General features: G+C 34.5%; 1 protein-coding gene across 6 annotated transcripts in view; it reads left to right on the top strand.

The window, feature by feature from the left end:
- Eph (Eph receptor tyrosine kinase) overlaps positions 1-21301 on the top strand; it is a 1260465-nt gene that overhangs the window by 585577 nt on the left and 653587 nt on the right. The gene's annotated exons all lie outside the window — the stretch shown is intronic.

Raw genomic sequence — 21301 nt, forward strand, 5'->3', positions numbered from 1 at the left:
AGCCTAAAGCAGTAAAATGAATGTCGCGCTTAAGCGGTAAGAAGAGGGAAATTGTTATGTGTGTTAGGTTGGGAATACTGAATGTGGTATTTCACACTTACCGCGTATTGGTTCTGTGCGGAAAACAAGCAAATACGCACGATCTCGCACAAAAATGGTTGAATCCTTATGTCCTTATTGCGGTTTTTATTTTCCTGACATAATATGTAACATGTTTTTATTTTAAATAAGTACATTTTTTGTCACGTGTAGTAATTTGATATATTCTTTTTGTCTTTTTTATTTATTTGTTTTTGCATGTGTTCAATGCCTCTCACTTTTCAAGCCAGATTTAAAAAATCTCAGACTTAGAGATCTAGCATCCATAATTAAATTGAATGGTCGGCCTCGCTAGCGTAGTTGGTATAGCGCTGGCCTTCTATGCTCAAGGTTGCGGGTTCGATCCCGTCCCAGGTCGATGGAATTTAAGCGTATTTAAATGCGACAGGCTCATGTCAGTAGATTTACTGGCATGTAAAAGAACTCCTGCGGGACAAAATCCCGGCACACAGGCGACGCTGATATAACCTCGGCAGTTGCAAGCGTCGTTAAATAACCATAATTTAAAATTTAAATTGAATGATCAAATGAGGAGAAAATTTTCAAAACCTGAGATGTCTCAGTTTTAGAAAATACAATTCTGATGCCAAAAACTTACGTGTCTACAATTAACAAAATATTTCCTGTGTTGAAATATTGAAGATTATTATTATTATTATTATTATTATTATTATTATTATTATTATTATTATTACAGAATCATATAAAATTTCACAACCGAAAAATATTCTTTTATTGCATGGACACATATTTATACTAACATTTTGTTAAAATGGACATGTCAGGTTTTTTGAAAGCTTGTTCGTCAAATAATATTTACATTTATGAACATTTAGATTAGTTTATGCTCCCCTTCAAAAAATATACTCTTATAATTCCTTCCCTGGTGTTTTTCGGTCAAAATTTTCAGGAAAAAAGGGCGGGAATTTCGGGATAATATACAATAAATTCTTGAGTTCCTTATCCTTATTCGTACTACCTGCATCACAATCACATCAGGAAGTTTAAATGTAGAAAACAAAGAACGGACGTGGCAAAATTTTCCTTTGTTAACCGCACAATAGTAGACTGGAACAGCTTACCTGCGGCATTCTTTCAGGTTGGTCGTCTGAAAATCAATACATTTAAGGAAAGGAGGAGAAGATTGAAGTGAAAATGTAATTGTAGGGCAGGGTAATTAAGTTGTGTCATGTAATCGAATAAGTTGATATGTAATTAATTAAGATGATATGTAAATAAATTAAGGTGATATTTAATTAAGTTGATTTGTAATTAATTAAGGTGATATGTAATTACTTAAATTGGTAATAGTTGGGTGAAATATAAGTTAGGTTTTCTTTTGGTTATTGTAGGCGTTATTATAGCATAGTTTTTATTTACAGTCCTAGGTTTATTGCATCTATTTATTTATAGTTAGAAATAAAATTTAGGTTTATTTTATTTTATTTATTTATTTAATTTCAGTTTTATTTTATTGCTATAATTATTGTGTAACTGTAATGGTATTATTGTAGACTAGCCGTACCCGTGCGCTCCGCTGCACCCGTTAGAAATAAATATAAAGTAATTACATAATTAAAATAGGACATTTGATCCAGGGAACATTCGTGTTTCATAGAAGGATAAATCGTTTAATATGTTACTTAATTTAAATTGCATCCAAATAATTAAAATGCGATCATTTTGGTCCAGAGACCACTCATTGGTGCAATGACAATTCCTTTAACATGTTTCTAATTTTTATTACATGCAACCATAATTTAATGAACATTGACATCATTTAGAATTAATGTGTATACTTTATTTTACTTGTTATAGGTTTCCATTGAATTATGGTAATAACTTAATTTTAACCATTGTTTTCTACGTATTTAGTAAATGGTGTTTGGCCCACTATGGTTCTGAACCCTTCAAATAACTTAAATTATATTATATAATATTACATTACATATATTATATTATATTATATTATATTATATTATATTATATTATATTATATTATATCAGAAGTTACTGTAATAACATTATAGCATTATGTCCATCTAGAAAAATTACACTTTCCAATAGTGAAACAATAATTAAATATACAAATCGGTTAATTTAGCTTCCGATATTACTTCATACAAACACAGAAACATTCTCTGTAGGCTATCTTTCATAGCTTTCGATTGTTGCTGTCCAACGCCCCTTATAGACAAAGTCATTTGTTTTTTATTTCATTATACGGCCTTAGATGGCAGTTATTTTAATTTTAAAACTCATTTATCTCATTAAATATCAGTTCTATTAAAATTTTTCAAGGAATAAAACTTATCGCAAATTAGTTTTAAAGAAACTTTTGTTGTGTAACATTTTCCACAAAAATCAATAACAAGCGAGATATTTCCATTTATTTAATTCAGGCCCCCTTATAACCCCCCCTTTTAAATAATGTATTTTGAATGCCATATAGCCTAAAATCTAAGTTACAACGAACATAATTTATATTCCAATTTTCATCGAAATCCGTTCATCCAATATCGCGTGAAAAGATAACAAACATACAGACAGACAGACATACAAACAAAAATTTCAAAAAAGCGATTTTCGGTTTTAGGGTGGTTAATTATATATGTTAGGTCCAATTATTTTTGGAAAATCGAAAATTACCAGAAAAATGTCGGCTACAGATTTATTATTACTATAGATTATATATCACTGCCCCCGGGTGTATACCCAATTGTAGTGTTAATAAATACATACATACAAGTGTTAATACACTACCTAGTGGACTATATTCACTGTTTTACTATACATCTCTGTGTATCAAGCGGCCTCAAGCTTACACCAAGCTCCACTGAAGTGACTTTGTATAGTAATTAATTGTGTAATCATTTATTTAATAACTTGAAAGTAATCTAAAAATACAGCAAAGAAACTCATTTCATTACCACTTCTGTTCTTTCCCTGAAGACATCCCCTTATCCTTCCGGAATTTCCGTCTTACTCCCTCGTCATTCGTCGGTTGTGGGAGGGAGGAACAAAAAAGAAGACGGAAATGAGGGTATTGGACGTTGTGGTGAAAACGCAGACGTGAGGATGTTTTTTAACAAAGCAGACGTCATTTGGATATATGACTGGGGTCATACTTTGGCCTCTCTAGGAAACCACAAGAAGGAAGGCTTAATAGGCGTATGGCTATTCCATGAGAGTTTTTAGAGTGAGGGGAATGGATTAGTCGTTTTTGTCGAACTCTGACCGTATAGCACCATCTGGCTGCACCTTGTGTGTTTCTACCATCATCCAAGAAACAATAAACACACTGACAATGGGATTGTTAATGAGCTCATGGCAAAACTTCCCCTGAAACTGCGCATGTATATCTGCACACTAGACAGGTAAATGAGAAAATATAAGCTGTCCATATTAATTTGTAAGATTTCGAAATTTAATTTTGAATAAACGATTATCGAAAAATTTGAGAAACTGATTAATCCGAATTTTAGTCACCCTGCTGATGCAGCGCTTTGAGAGCAAGGCTTTACTCGCATGTCACGTGACAGTAGTTGTTCATGGTGAACAACTATATTCTTTTCAAGTATGTGTCATAGTTTCTTAATGCAATATTGTAAAAGTTTTCCCACCCTTGCAATTAATACATTGATTCATTTATTCATTCATTCGTTCACAGTTTCCTGCACAAAGGCAGGCCTTTCACTGCAAGGCCACATTCTCCAGTCTTTCCTATTTTCCGCCTTTCTTTTAGTCTCCACATACGATGCATACAGCTTAATGCAACTTCGTCTTAACCTATAACATATAGGCCTAATATTGTAACTAGGTCATTGCCAGTTTTAAGCCTTAATATATCATGTATTTATTATTATTATTATTATTACTTACTTACAAATGACTTAAGGAACCCGCAGATTCATTGCCGCCCTCACATAAGCCCACTATCGGTCCCTATCCTGCGCAAGATTAATCCACTCTCTATCATATCCCACCTTCCTCAAATCCATTCTAATATTATCCTCCCATCTACGTCTCGGCCTCCCCAAAGGTCTTTTTCCCTCCGGTCTCCCAACTAACACTCTACATGCATTTCTGGATTCGCCCTTACGTGCTACATGCCCTGCCCATCCTTGGATTTAATGTTCCTAATTATGCCAGGTGAAGAATATAATGCGTGCAGTTCTGCTTTGTGTAACTTCCTCCATTCTACTGTAAATTTATTATTATCATTACTATTATTATTATTATTATTATTATTATTATTATTATTATTATTATTATTTCTGGATTCGCCCATACGTGCTACATGCCCTGCCCATCTCTGGATTTAATGTTCCTAATTATATCATGTGAAGAATATAATGCGTGCAGTAACTTCCTCCATTCTCCTGTAAATTTATTATTATTATTATTATTATTGTTATTATTATCATTATTATCATCATCATAATCAATACTAGTATTATTGCTACTATTGTTATTTTTTTGTTCTATAGTTTTCTCTTTGACCCTGTTGATCCTTCATTGGACTTCAATTTAATTTGTGCTATTTTTGTTACTGTTATCTGGTAGAACGGAAGAGAAGGCCCTATGGCCTTAATCCTGTTAGATTAAATAAATAACTACAATTTTTAAATGAATTTATGTTAAGGATTTTTGCTATTCTTTAGAAATTCAACTTTGTAGACAAGATTTGGAGCCCGTATTTCATTACGTGGAAAACATAACTGCTTTGCCTATATCAATCCGAGTACAAGAACATTTGAGTGTGAAATTTTCTCCTCAAATATCGCGTATGCTATAGCTGTTAGTGAAAATGTTATTTTACTAAAATACTAGTACAAAGTAGTACCGTACTGAATTGCTTTGGTGGCTCGAAGTCTGGGAAATTCGCCTCCATTGTGATACACGGTGAAAAAGCCTAGTTCAGCATTTAAAGAAATCAATTCTACCGTGCACGCAAACGGTTAAGCATTCGATTATAGTGACAGGACTTGATTGATAGCTGGACATGATATGGACATCATTTCACTCTCTCTGTAGATATAGAAATCGAACACGGCACATCGACGAGACAATGGGCAATTCACGAATGAAATATGAAAAGTGCGTCCATTTAAAAATTCAAGTTCACGACGGAGCTTTGGTAGGGTGGCATTATGAATGATTGATTTCTCGAGCTGCTTGGCTGCATCGGACTGTTGCCCAGAATAATCAGGGGGAAGGGAAGCACTGAAACACTTCGCTACTATCAACTTTATCCTACTGTACCTTTCTCAGTTGCTACCACAGTGTTTCGTCCTTTAGTCTGAATATTTATTTATTGATATAGTTCACAGGTACAAAACTTAATAATATAACAAAAGATCTATAAACAAATGTAGTTCTACATACTAAATATACAATTTCCTAGACTCATTATTTTATTGCAAATCTCAATAATTTATTGGTTCAAACTTGCACTTACATCTGGTTCTACCACAGTGTTACTGTACAGTAGTAGTTCCCAAACTTTATGAGGCACGACTCACTTTTAAGAGAGATATTTGTTTGCTACCCACTAGTAACGTACCGATATTTAAGCCCATTCAAAAAATACTAAACCCTGTAAAATCGAAAACAACGATAATTTTACTCAAAACCATTGATACCGCCCAACTTCTAATGTAGCCTATTGGTACCCGCAAGACGAGAAATCTGAATATAGCCTGCCAGGGTTTAAGCCTCAGTCGCATTTTTCGCATTTTGCTACTCGACTTCTAAAAATGCAACAAACTTTGAATAAAAATGTACAAAAATGCGACAAACACATTGGACTTAAGAAACGGAAATGTTAATGGAGAAAATGAAATCAGAGATGTTTGAACTAATCTGAATTTAAATGAAATGCTAATGGCATGGGCAGTGTTCAAAAAGGTATTGAGCAATAGATGTTCAGGAATTGATTTCAAAGAGTTGATGCAATTCATGTAAGTTAAGTGAACTATTTCTTCTGATTGATTTATATAATTCCATCGCATATTGTAAACTGTGAGCGTAGATTTAGCTGCATGAATCTTGTAAAAATTGGAATTAGAAACCGCCTCTCAGTAAAAAGAGTTAGTATTCTGCTAACAATAAATCTTGAAGGGCCTACTAGTAAAGAATTTCAATGTTCAGAAGGCCATAAAATAACGTATTTTAATGTGATGTAAATTCAGCAGTAATTGATTCTAAACATACCTACGTGTAATGATTTACTTACATAAGTATATCTAGATTGTGATAAGATGGATTGAAAGTAATAAAACTCCAAGAATCAAATTACATATCTTTTTATTTCTGCATACTTAATTAATTTTGCCTTTCTGCACAATTATTTATAATATATCACAAGGATTTCGTAATTTGCACAAATTTAAAGTTTCATTTGTGCATTTTTTGCGACAATTATTTATTTTTTAGCTTAAACCCTGATTCCTACACACCTCTTTTCCAATTCTCTTCGGTTTCTTAGACTGGCCTTGCTGATGTATTTTTTGAACACTTAAACACTTTGCAAGGTCAAAATATTAATATAAATAGATAAAATCGACAGATTTATAAGGAAACTTGATATCTGGCATAAGCCTTTCTTGCTGTTATAATTTTTGAACACGTAAACATTTTGGATAGAAGCTTGCAAGGTCAAGATGTTAATATAAAACAGCCAGAGATAAATTCGACGGATTTATAAGAAAACTTGATATCTGACATAAGCTTTTCTTGCTGTTATATTTTTTGAACACTTAAATCAATGATGACCAACTTCTTTACCTTCGAGAACCACACCTAAATATTACTCAGGGTGCATACAGTATATTGCGTATGAAACATCTACACCCTCAGAGTTTCCATACGGCACATTGGTTATTATTACAGTGCATGAGTACACAATAATTAATAATTAAAAAAAAGTAGTAGTGAACAAATATTTTAAAATATTGTGTCAAGTTACACTGTTACAGTATTATATATATATATATATATATATATATATATATATATATATATATATATATACAGTATTTAATGATAAAAAGGGTTTTGAGTTGAAAAGTCAAATATGTTATTGTTGACACAATAGCCGTCATTTTACACGCATGAAACTAGTGGGAACACTGTGGTCGTTCATATGAATTCACGACGATACGTCCACAGCTATTTTGCCCAAGGAAATTAGTACAGCAAACATTTCGTCCACCAAAAAATTTGTCCATTAATATTTCGGTATTGTGTCTATAAATTTCCCCAATTGTTCTTTGTCCACTAGTTTCTGTGCCAACTAAATATTTTGTCCTCTAATATTTTGTTCATTTTTGGATAACAGGTACTTCCAATATGCAATTTAAAAAATAAGTGTTGCTATGGAAATGTATTTAATTATTTTGTAGCATAATCTTCATTTGTATGGAAATATGTACTTCATTAGTTCAGTATTAAATTTTGAAGTAAGTGAAAACATTTAAAATGGCTCATATGATAACAACCGTAAGAGGGCGAGACATGCTAGTCCACAACAATTATACTTTCATTATTATTATTATTATTATTATTATTATTATTATTATTATTATTATTATAGTAGTAGTGGTAGTGATATAGTAATTATATTAGTTTTAAACAGTTTATGCAAATGAACAATCAGGAATATTGGACAGAATGTATTGGACGAGACAATAAAATGGACAACTTAATAAAGAGAACAAAGATAAATGTAGGACATAATAAAATATGGACAAACTAGCGAAATGGACGTTTAAACTGTGGACGAAATAATAGTGGACATAAAACAATAGGACGAAAAAATATACGAAATGCGAAAAGCCTGAAATCCCATAAGGGCAACGGCCTCCTACAGGAGTGTTGGGTGAGCTGAAGGTCTACTATAGTGAGGGTCACATAAGAACAGTTCCTAAGCAGCAAATATTGTCGACTTGTCAGTGTTGCCAACTGTTACCAGATATCACATGATCCTAACGTACTAAATGATTTATTTACTTACCGTACTTTATGTTGGAAGGTTATTCTAAATAACTCAATAATCTGTAACATATTTTCGTCAGACTATACGAGAAAGGGATCAAAATGTCAAGTATTTTGTCTGGCAATACGAAATGCATTGGTTTGACTAATTGACTCACGAGACCTAACCTAAAATGTATTTTGTTTGACCACTTGAAATTATTAGTACTAACTCCGAAAACTTCCCTGATTATAGTCTTGAATTATAACCACAATGAAACACATAAAATAACTATTATGTATTAATAATAATACTGATATTAGTTAATTATTAGTATGTTCAAATTTCTCTAGCTTCCAGTAACCGGCTCAGAAATCTAGTACAATTTTAATTTCATGGAACTCCAGTACTGACAAATATTATCGATATTTGTCTCTTCTGCCAACATACCAGTTACAAAATCACTACCATTTGTAGTATTTGTCAGTATCGAAATTCGAAACGAAGTTGGCGAAAGAAAATTCAACCTGCAAACTAGAAAATCACCACAATCCACTAGCATATGTAGTAATGGGGGAAAAATGGTTAGGTTTCACCCTTAGGGTATGAAGTAAGCTGACCCGGACTATACACTTGGGGAGCCAGTCCAAGAGAGCTTACGCTAAACAAATAAACAAACTATGCAAACCAAACACGAAAATGACAATTAAAATTTATTACATGTGCCGTCTATGCTTATCCTTATTTAACAAATATATTGGTTATACAATATTTTGTTACATAATATATCTATTTTAACGTTTTCGGCTCTGTGGAGCCATCATCAGAAACAAGTAAGCCCATATGTATGGTGTGAGTACACTATATGTTGCCATACAAGTAAACTCAATTGATATTAAAAATTAAATGACATGTTTCTATGTAAAATCAATAATTGTATGGCAGAAATTACAATATAAATACAAAACGGCTCTATGGGCCGTAATAAAATATAATCATCAGCAATTGTAATATTTTATTACGGCCCATAGAGCCGTTTTGTATTTATATTGTAATTTCTGGCATATAATTATTGATTTTACATAGAAACATGTCATTTAAATTTTTAATATCAATTGAGTTTACTTGTACGGCAACATATAGTGTACTCACACCATACATATGGGCTTACTTGTTTCTGATGATGGCTCCATAGAGCCGAAAACGTTAAAATAGATATATTATGTAACAAAATATTGTATAACCAATATATTTGTTAAATAAGGATAAGCATAGACGGCACATGTAATAAATTTTAATTGTCATTTATAGTAATTAGCTTATCGGCCCCATCATGCCTCCTAAATTTAAACACGAAAAACTATACAGACTAAACACATAAATTATGCAAACTAAACATCCACAAAAACTATGGAAACTAAACATAAAATTATAATCTGAACACACAACTATCCACATTAAACACACAAAAAATTGTACAAACGGAACACATACACAGTCTTAACTCACACACATACTAAACACACAAAAACCTATACAAATTACACATATAAATTATACAGTCTAAACACACAAACTATCTAAACTAAACACACATAAACTACACATATTGGACACAAAAATTATACTAACTAAACGAAGAATAAATATGGGAAATGCGTGTTATTATTCGGTTGAGAAGCTCTTATCATCCAGTCTGCTGTCCAAAAATCTGAAAGTTAGAATTTATAAAACTGTTATATTACCGGTTCTTCTGTATGGTTGTGAAACTTGGACTCTCACTCTGAGAGAGGAACATAGGTTCAGGGTGTTTGAGAATAAGGTGCTAAGGAAAATATTTGGGGCTAAGCGGGATGAAGTTACAGGAGAATGGAGAAAGTTACACAACACAGAACTGCACGCATTGTATTCTTCACCTGACATAATTAGGAACATTAAATCCAGACGTTTGAGATGGGCAGGGCATGTAGCACGTATGGGCGAATCCAGAAATGCATATAGAGTGTTAGTTGGGAAACCGGAGGGAAAAAGACCTTTAGGGAGGCCGAGACGTAGATGGGAGGATAATATTAAAATGGATTTGAGGGAGGTGGGGTATGATAGAGACTGGATTAATCTTGCACAGGATAGGGACCGCTGGCGGGCTTATGTGAGGGCGGCAATGAACCTTCGGGTTCCTTGAAAGCCATTTGTAAGTAAGTAAATACATGAACTATACCAACTATACACGGGCTCAAACTATCCAAACTAACACACACAAAAATAACTATATAAACAATGCACAACTATACACAGTTTACATAGTGTTGGTAATTTCTTCCAGTCTTTTCCACGCCTGCCTGTCCCTCGCTGTTCTCGTCCACTGCGCTCCAGTCCAGGGTTGCCAGATAAATGAAACGCAATCGTCGTACCAACTTATGAAATATGTCGTACTTTAGCATAAAATTGTCGTACATTCATCATTTTACTATTTTATAGATAGTGCGCACAAATATATTTACATAACACCCCAAAAAAGTGGTTCATAGGCCTATAAATTTACAGACGTGGACAAATTATTATCAAAATTGACGATTTTTATGATAATTCTGTTTACAAAATTTGACTTTTCAATTTAGACTGCAGTTGACAATTTTCATATTTCCATCATTATAGTAGACAGAAATATGCAAAAATGTAACTGTAGTTTAAATTGAAGAGCCACTTTTATAAAAATACATAATACAAATCTTTAATTTTTCTAAAACTTTATAAATATGCAAAAATGTCAACTGCAGTCAAAATTGAAGAGTCAAATTTTGTAAAAATATAAAATGAAAATCTTCAGTTTTGCTAATAATTTGGAAATATCCAAAATGTGAAGTGTAGTCCAAATTGAAGAGTTGAATTTGGTAAAAATATATAATAAAAATCTTCAGTTTTGCTAATAATTTGTAAATATGCAAAAATATCAAATATAGTCAAAATTGAAGAGTCAAATTTTCTAAAAATATACAATACAAATCTTCAATTTTGCTAATAATGTGGAACTACGCAAAAATGTCAACTGTAGTCTGAATTGAAGAATCATATTTTGTAAAAATTATAATAAAAATCTTCAATATCTTCAATTTTGCTAATAATTTGTCCACGTCTGTATATTCATTCATTCATTCATAGTGCTCTGTCCAAACGGCAGATCTTTCATTGCAAACCCAGCATTCTCCAGTCCTTCCTATTTCAGCATCCATTTCTTCATCCAATCAAGAATTTTAGTCATTATAGTTGATATCCATAATGGCATTTAGCATTCAAATTACCATTTCTTCAACAATGCTCTCATTTCGGTAAAGCATGCATGATGACGCTTGGTCGGAAACAACATTATTATGTTGAAAGCCAGCAAAAACTTTACCTTTGGCCGGAGCAGCGGCAGATATTTAATTTCAATCAAAGCGGCAGCTGATGATTACATCAAATTAATCCACCTGCAGTAGACTCAAATCCGACACTGTTAAAATGTCAGCGCGTCTAGATTTCTTAATCCTAGCGCGGTACTATTTCATTCATAAAAAAAACTACTTCCATTGCTGAACATAGAATGAAGTTAGCACATCTCTGAACTCGTGTACTTTGATATAACTGCACCGTACATGAAACCTGGAGTTCAAAATGACGAATTTATGTTTTGAATGGCAAGTGTAGTCACCATATTGATTTTCAAAACATTTTTTATCCCTTTAAAGCATATAGGCTATATGTGTGATGAGGGACATTAGTCAATGACATACTGAATGAAGAAAAGGGGCAAATAAACTGTTATTTTTTTTTAAATTATAGTCCGACATTGTGAGTTCCAAAATATTTTTGTCCTTTCAGTAAAATAGTCGTACAAAATTGCGTACGACTTATAGAGTTCGGTCGTACCTCGTACAATTAGTCAAAATAGTCATAAGCGTACGACTTTAATCGTACGTATGGCAACCTTGCTCCAGTCTCTCTCCGGAACACGTCCGACCACCTTCTCCTTGGATGTCTTCTGCTTCTTTTTCCAATGCGTGGGTCCCACATGGTCGAGGTAACGAAAAAATATAGTGGACAGAATATCAAAGGGACGTACGAAACAGTGGAAGAAATATGCGTGGACATAGCGTCTGGTAACCGAATTCACAAGTTCATTAAAATCAACTTCTAGTAATGTTGGCGATATCTGCAGGAAATCTTGAAGGTGGCGGTCAGTAAGCCTCATGGTCTGAAGTCCGAACTACGCATAGGCCTACTCATAATAGACTTTCGTCTGCTACAGCCACCATAGCCAACTTCCGCTGCCACCCGAGATAACTTTTGCGGGCGACACAAACTGCAGTAGCGAGCCGCCATGCCAGTTGGATTTCACTGACTTAAACATTTTGGATAGTAGCTTGCAGTAGCGGCCGGTGATCCAAATCCTCGGTGAGGCCAGATGCAAGTAGTTTAAGTGCCTCCGATAGAAAATGTTTACTTATGATATTAATTATTGTTGTTATATTATTAATATCATTATTACTGTATTATTATTATTATTATTATTATTATTATTATTATTATTATTATTATTATTATTATTACTACTACTACTAATGAAAAATAATAATTTCACTCACCAAATAAGTTGTTATGCTGCAAGTTTCAGTGATTGTTTCATTGTGATGAAGCAACCCATATTATGTGTTGAAATTCCCCTTTCTTTCTTTCTTTCTTTCTTTCTTTCTTTCTTTCTTTCTTTCTTTCTTTCTTTCTTTCTTTCTTTCTTTCTTTCTTTCTTTCTTTCTTTCTTTCTTTCTTTTCTTTTTATTTTTTTCCTTTGACAGCAACGAATAAGGCCAACAGAGAAGTTTATTTTGCTCCACATTACGACTTAACCATTTATGTTGTCCATACCAGGATGCAATAGAAACTCGCGTTTTAAGATTATGTGTCAGAAAAATTGTCAGCGATGTCGTAGGTATCTCGGTAGGCTCTCTCTTTATTTAAAACTTCCTTTCTTTCAATATTATTTCTTCTCGAAAAAGGACACTCTAACAATGAATTAACTACACTGGCATTATTTCTCGCATTTCTTTCTCTTTATTTTCCCCCAAAATACATAACAACATTGGCCCAGATTCACTACTGTACTACGAAGTACAATAGTACAACACCCTCGCTTAAGTCATAAACTAAGACATAAGAGGAGAGAATAGTGTGGGTCTCTGCCTGCCAAAGAGCTGGAATGTTTGTTATTTATGGCCTATTTAGGAAGACAAGTCACCCTATTCCCACCCCACTCTACCCTTGAGGCCGGCCCATGGTTGAGAGGAGTGAATTCTGACCAAGCCAGACGAATTGTGCCTCAGTTGCAACGTTTAAAGCGCAACGTCAAAAGCCCGCGAAGACAAACGAAAATCCAGAAGCAGACCCGGCACGAGCGACCCTGGCCTCATGAACAAATTTTACTGCAAAACAGGTCTATATACATCACAAGCCAGACCCGGCACGAGCGATCCTGGCTTCAGGAACAAATTTTACTGCAAAACAGGTCTATCTACATCACAAAGTTGTCAAATGCTTCTACAGCGATATATGCTTCATTCAAATAACTAATACATTACATAAAAACAAAATTTGATTTCAGTTAAGCCAAGTGACTGAGGCCCGGCCTCACTTGCCTCAGTCAATCAGCCGCCACTGGTAGCTTGCAAGGTCAAGATGTTAATATAATAACAGCCAGAGATAAAATCTATGGATTTAGAAGGGATCTGGTTGACACCACTTGACAAAAGAAATTTGATTCATTTCAGTGTATTAAAGATCTCATGGAAAATAAAGCTACATACCGTATGATACGACAAATAGTGAGTTTGCTTTGCGGACATGCAATTCAGTTTCCACAAGTTTGAACAACGGCATCTGTGTATTTTCCGGAAAACAATTACGACAGTCACGGATGGATACTGAATCCGCTTTTAGACCAATGCGTTCAACTGGCTGAAATTCCAAACTACTAATAAGGAAAGACTCGTTGAATATACATACGAATACTAATGGAATGTTGAAACTATATTTTTCTTTCTCAGAGCCTAGACCAGTTTTAAATTGAAAGAATGCAAGAATACCTCGAGCTTATTATTTTTGATAGCATTTGCAAACTCCCATTCGTGCAAAATAAGTTTGTAGTATAGAATTGCCATCAAAATGAAAGCGAGAAATCTTCTTGAAATTGAAAATATCACTGTGTGTGTGCTGAATATAGAGTTCAGATTTTAGAACCTACTTTTTCAAATCTGGCTTTTTATTATTATTATTATTATTATTATTATTATTATTATTATTATTATTATTATTATTATTATTATTATCACATTAATTAATTTTTATTTTATAAATACTCAAACATTTCTTTTTTTAACTTTTATGCTGAATATTTATGCTTCTAAATGTAACATAAATGTATATTAATAAGGCTTTTTTTTGTTTTTGTTTTTTTTTTTCCTAAATCATTTCGCAACCTCTATCAGCTTTTTACACAACCTCCACGGAGGTCGAGATACCACTTAGGAAACCACTGCTATACGAAGTGAACCGTAAGTAATGTCATTAATTTCAGGTGGTTATTCTTTGAGATATTTCAAACAAAATATCTCAATAAATTTTGCTCGTTTTTGCTTCCTTTTCTAAATAAAAATTTTTTATATTAAACATTTCATAGAGTGTTTTGAGAAAGCAATTGATTTAATTAATCCTCGGCCAATACCAAACGAGAAGGATTCGATCCGGTGCTGGGGATTGAGTCTCGGCGTAACTCAGTTGTTAGAGCGCCAAGTGCGTAGGACTGGGGACCCGGGTTCGATCCCCGGAGAGAATTTTTCTCAGTAATAACCAAAGGAAAGAATTTTAATTTAGTCCTTTAAATGTGCAGAAACTTGATTGGAATAAATGTAACTTTTCCTTATGCAAAGGAATTTTATACTGTTACATTTGTTGGGATCAAATTTCTGTACATTTATAATAAAGGACAAAAATAAAATTATTTCAATCATTTGTTATAATACACTGCTCTCTTAAATTTACTGAGCATATTGCGAATTAAATCAATGACTTTCCAAATACACGCTGTGAAATGTTTCATATAAAACATTTTTGTTATCTCGAAAAGGAAGCAAAAACGAGTAAAATTGTATTAAACTTTTTTGTTTGAAATCACCGTAAAAACAGCTTGTTACGAATCCCTACAATAAGCATGACTCAGTTAAGAGGGAAGTATTATATGATATTCTTATTGAATTTGGTATTCCCAAGAAACTAGTTCGATTAATTAAAATGTGTCTCAGTGAAACATACAGCAGAGTCCGTATAGGTCAGTTTCTATCTGATGCTTTTCCAATTCACTGCGGGCTAAAGCAGGGAGATGCACTATCACCTTTACTTTTTAACTTCGCTCTAGAATATGCCATTAGGAAAGTTCAGGATAACAGGCAGGGTTTGGAATTGAACGGGTTACATCAGCTTCTTGTATATGCGGATGACATGAATATGTTAGGAGAAAATACACAAACGATTAGGGAAAACACGGAAATTTTACTTGAAGCAAGTAAAGCGATCGGTTTGGAAGTAAATCCCGAAAAGACAAAATACCCATATATGATTATGTCTCGTGACCAGAATATTGTACGAAATGGAAATATAAAAATTGGAGATTTATCCTTCGAAGAGGTGGAAAAATTCAAATATCTTGGAGCAACAGTAACAAATATAAATGACACTCGGGAGGAAATTAAACGCAGAATAAATATGGGAAATGCGTGTTATTATTCGGTTGAGAAGCTCTTATCATTCAGTCTGCTGTCCAAAAATCTTAAAGTTAGAATTTATAAAACAGTTATATTACCGGTTCTTCTGTATGGTTGTGAAACTTAGACTCTCACTCTGAGAGAGGAACATAGGTTAAGGGTGTTTGAGAATAAGGTGCTTAGGATAATATTTGGGGCTAAGCGGGATGAAGTTACAGGAGAATGGAGAAAGTTACACAACACAGAACTGCACGCATTGTATTCTTCACCTGACATAATTAGGAACATTAAATCCAGACGTTTGAGATGGGAAGGGCATGTAGCACGTATGGGCGAATCCAGAAATGCATATAGAGTTTTAGTTGGGAGACCGGAGGGAAAAAGACCTTTAGGGAGGCCGAGACGTAGATGGGAAGATAATATTAAAATGGATTTGAGGGAGGTGGGGTATGATAGAGACTGGATTAATCTTGCACAGGATAGGGACCGCTGGCGGGCTTATGTGAGGGCGGCAATGAACCTTCAGGTTCCTTAAGAGCCATTTGTAAGTAAGTAAATACCTAAATGAATAACTCCTTGAAATTAATGACATTTCTAACGGTTCACCCGTAGAGTTCCGAGCTTATTAAAACGAATAACAGACACACATTCAGAAGTAAACAGCAAATCAGTTACTTTGTGCTTTAATACTCTTCGGTAGATAAGTTGGTACAACTGACTACGGAAAGAAAGATTCCGGATGGTAGCGGGATTTTTCTCGTGGAGAAATTTCTGAAACGCCCACGGGATCCTGTAGGCGTCCTGTACTCGTACTCGTGGCTTGTATCATAATTCAAGTAGTTGTCAACTATCCAATAGTAATACGAAAACAAACCGTTCAAGAAGAACAATATACTGTTGTTACAAACTTTGGTCCATGAGTACAAAGGTGACCTTTATAATTAACTGGCGACATACTAAGAAAAGCTAATTCTGAGAGAACGATCCCCATGGAGATGCGGTGCCGTCTGACATCAACTCTGCTTGGTTTTGACACGTGGACGTGATCCACTCTGCCGTGAAGGGTGTCATGTGTTGAGGTTTATGTAACGCAAGTGGAAGGAAGAGCTGGCAGGCTTCTTTAAATTTCGGGTAAACCGCCCCCCCCCTCTCTCTCTCTCTTTCTCTTAACACAATGGTCGTTTAATGCGTTGATAAAAATTTTATTTTGCATGCATCATTCACTAAAGAATTTTCTCGTAGGCCTACATACAGAACGTGAACAATTTTTTCGATAATTCTACTCTAAAGTCTCTTAGCCAACGAACAAGCTTCATTGATATTCAACTGACCATTGAGAATCGTACTACACTGACAATGAAAAGCATAATGCTAAAAACTAATGAAATACATTAAAGGTGATATGTTACAGTTGTATGAACACTAATAAGTACAATACGTTTATTGAAAATGTTAGACATGTTTCGGAGATGCTTCTCCATCTTCAGTGACTAATTACAATGACGATGTGGTTCAGTTGTTCGAACCGTGCTGTTGCTTGGCTTAAAGGAGACTAACCAATCCTTTTATTTAAAAGTTCTATTTTAAGACGCAATTGAATGGGTTACATCAGCTTCTTGTCTATGCGGATGACGTGAATATGTTAGGAGAAAATCCACAAACGATTAGGGAAAACACGGGAATTCTAGTTGAAGCAAGTAAAGCGATAGGGTTGGAAGTAAATCCCGAAAAGACTAAGTATATGATTATGTCTCGTGTCCAGAATATTGTACGAAATGGAACTATAAAAATTGGAGATTTATCCTTCGAAGAGGTGGAAAAACTTCAAATATCTTGGAGCAACAGTAACAAATATAAATGGCACTCGGGAGGAAATTATACGCAGAATAAATATGGGAAATGCCTGTTATTATTCGGTTGAGAAGCTTTTGTCATCTAGTCTTCTGTCAAAAAATCTGAAAGTTAGAATTTATAAAACAATTATATTACCGGTTGTAATGTATGTTTGTGAAACTTGGACTCTCACTTTGAGAGAGGAACAGAGATTAAGGGTGTTTGAGAATAAGGTTCTTAGAAAAATATTTGGGGCTAAGAGGGATGAAGTTACAGGAGAATGGAGAAAGTTACACAACGCAGAGCTGCACGCATTGTACACTTCACCTGGCATAATTAGGAATATAAAATCCAGACGTTTGAGATGGGTAGGACATGTAGCACGTATGAGCGAATCCAGAAATGCATATAGAGTGTTAGTTGGGAGGCCGGAGGGAAAAAGACCTTTGGGGAGGCCGAGACGTAGAGGGGAAGATAATGTTAAAATGGATTTGAGGGAGGTGGGATATGATGGTAGAGACTGGATTAGTCTTGCTCAGGATAGGGACCAATGGCGGGCTTGTGTGAGGGCGGCATTGAACCTCCGGATTCCTTAAAAACCAGTAAGTAAGTAAGTATTTTAAGACGCACGTCGTAGTAAAAATTGACCAGTTTTTCTTCACTAGCTTTTTTTCATATTTAATGATAAAACACACATGTTAGGTGAATAATACAGTGTTCATTTATTTGATGAAATACATTACAGTTGTATGAACACTAATAAGTACAATAAGTTTATTGAAAATGTTAGTCAGACATGCTTCGGAGATGCTTCTCCATCTTCAGTGACTAATTACAACGACGATGTGGTTCTGTTGTTCGAACCGTGTTGTTGCTCTGCTTAAAGGAGTTATTATCAGTTAGTACGAAGAGCTAAGTAAACTTGGAACGATTTTGGATGTGAAAATATAATTTATAATATTCAGAATCAGTACGGTAGGCTACCTCATTGTAATTCCTCGTATTAAGTAATTTATTGTGTTAATTTTGTGGGCTCCTCTAATACGTAGGCTATATGTCTAGGTTAAAATTATATTTAGAGTTTATTATTATTATTATTATTATTATTATTATTATTATTATTATTATTATTATTATTATTATTATTTCCTCTTGGTTTCGGCACGTGGATGTGAGTCGCTCTTGAAGTGTGTCGTGTTGAGGTTTATGTAACTTAAGTGGAGGGAAGAGCTGGCAGGCTTCGTCTAAATTGGACGGGCAAGAGACGACGAACGGACGGGGTGTCTTGAGTGTAAAGCGGGGCGACACGGGAGCCAACCCACATCACTAGATTTTTTGTTATCTCTCGTAAGATGATGGAGAGTGGAACGTGTTTACTCGAGTGTGTGATCAGGGTTACGTGATAACTGTAATTAAGGAAGGGACAGCGCCAACAGTGCAGCCAACTGAGCAATTTAATTCTCTATTGCTCGGGTTCGACTCTTGACAGAGAAATTGACATTATTGTTTCTTCCACATACGTATTTGTCTTTGTACTGTGCTTTATTGACAGATATTTCCTTCATTCTTTAAAACTGTAATGTTGGATAATAAACTGAGGAGCGAAAATATAAATAAATTGTGAAATAAAGGAAACTATAATACCCAGAAAAGAAATATCACCATAAATTTGTTTTCGAGAAACGGTGGAGTAATGGAAGGGAAAATCTGCCCAAAATCGTCCTTTCGCCACAAATTTCACTTCTAGAATTAGTGGAATGACGGAAGGCGAAACCTGCTCAAGATCGTCTTCTTTCACCACAAATTTCACTTCTAGAATTAGTGGAAGGACGGATAGAGAAATTTACTCAATATCGTCTTCTTTCACCACAATTTTACTTCTAGAATTGGTGGAATAACGGATAGAGAAATCTACTAAAGAAGTCTTCTTTCGCCACAAATTTCACTTCTAGAATTGGTGGAATAACGGATAGAGAAATCTGCTCAAGATCGTCTTCTTTCACCACAAATTTCACTTCTAGAATTAGTGGAATGATGAATAGAGAAATCTGTTCAAGATCGTCTTCTTTCGCCACTAATTTCAGTTATAGAATTGGTGGAATGACTGATAGAAAAATCTGCTCATGATCTTCTTTCGCCACTAATTTCACTTCTAGAATTGGTGGAATAACGGATAGAGAAATCTACTCAAGATCGTTTTCTTTCACCACAAATTTCACTTCTAGAATTAGTGGAATGACGAATAGAGAAATCTGCTCAAGATCGTCTTCTTTCGCCACTAATTTCAGTTATAGAATTGTGGAATGACGGATAGAAAAATCTGCTCATGATCTTCTTTCGCCACTAATTTCACTTCTAGAGTTGGTGAAATGACGGATAGAGAAATCTGCTCAAGCTCGTCTTCTTTCGCCACTAATTTCACTGCTAGAATTGGTGGAATGACGGAAGGAGAAACCTGCTCAAGATCGTCTTCTTTCACCACAAATTTCACTTCTAGAATTGGTGGAATGACGGAGAAAGAAATCTGTTCAAGATCGTCTTCTTTCACCACTAATTTCACTTCTAGAATTGGTGGAATGACGGATAGAGAAATCTGCTCAAGATCGTCTTCTTTCGCCACTAATTTCACTTCTAGAATTGGTGGAATGGCGGATAGAGAAATCTGCTCAAGATCGTCTTCTTTCGCCACTAATTTCACTTCTAGAATTGGTGGAATGACGAATAGAGAAATCTGTTTAATATAATATTCTTTCATTGTAAATTTCACTTCTAGAAAAGTCATTCACTATAAATTTCATTTCTAGAACTGATGGAATGACAGAAGGGAAATCTGCCCAAGATCGTCTTCTTTCATCATACATTTAATTTCTAGAAATTATTGGATTAGGGCAAGAGGAAACTAGAGTAGCTACACTAAAAAATTTCTCCAACATATTATATTCTTTCACCATATAACCTATTTAGCTTAGAGTCGAAGAAACATCAACCCGCGTATCCAGTACAGAGATGTTTCACTGTAGGCCATCGGCTGATGGTGCATATTTAACAGAAACATTTTTTTCCAAGCAGTGATATATAAACATTTTGCATTTCCAATGTACAATACTATAATGTTAATCAAACGAAATGCCAAGTTGGTTCTCACAGGCCTTTCATTTATTTTAATCGTTTTAAGAATGATCACGGCGTTCTTCATAGGGACCCCCCAAGTGATCTGGTCTTGTCGGTTAATCCTGGGGGTTCGCGGACTGTAGTTTGCGTGACTGGTTGTAAGGCATGGTATTTTTTAGAGACACTTAATAGCATTCTCAACCCCCAGCAAATCGCAAAGCGGCACGTACGTCCATTAGTCCGACAGCAAAATAGCAGTTTTATTGATCAGTACTTTTATATGCGAATTAATAAAAAACAAGTCTCATTTTACATGTAACCAAACTGTCAACACCGCATCAGGCACAGTTATGTGGGACGAATGAGGTTGGGTACGGGATCCGGATTAATTTCACATAATATGTGATATTACCTGAATATACCCGCAGTCACGGATTTAAATCACACATTAAAGGAAAGTCTTCCTTCACATGTTGTAAAAAGAAAACAGACA

This window comes from Periplaneta americana, chromosome 15, assembly GCF_040183065.1.
Source record: "Periplaneta americana isolate PAMFEO1 chromosome 15, P.americana_PAMFEO1_priV1, whole genome shotgun sequence".
Lineage (NCBI taxonomy): Eukaryota > Metazoa > Arthropoda > Insecta > Blattodea > Blattidae > Periplaneta > Periplaneta americana.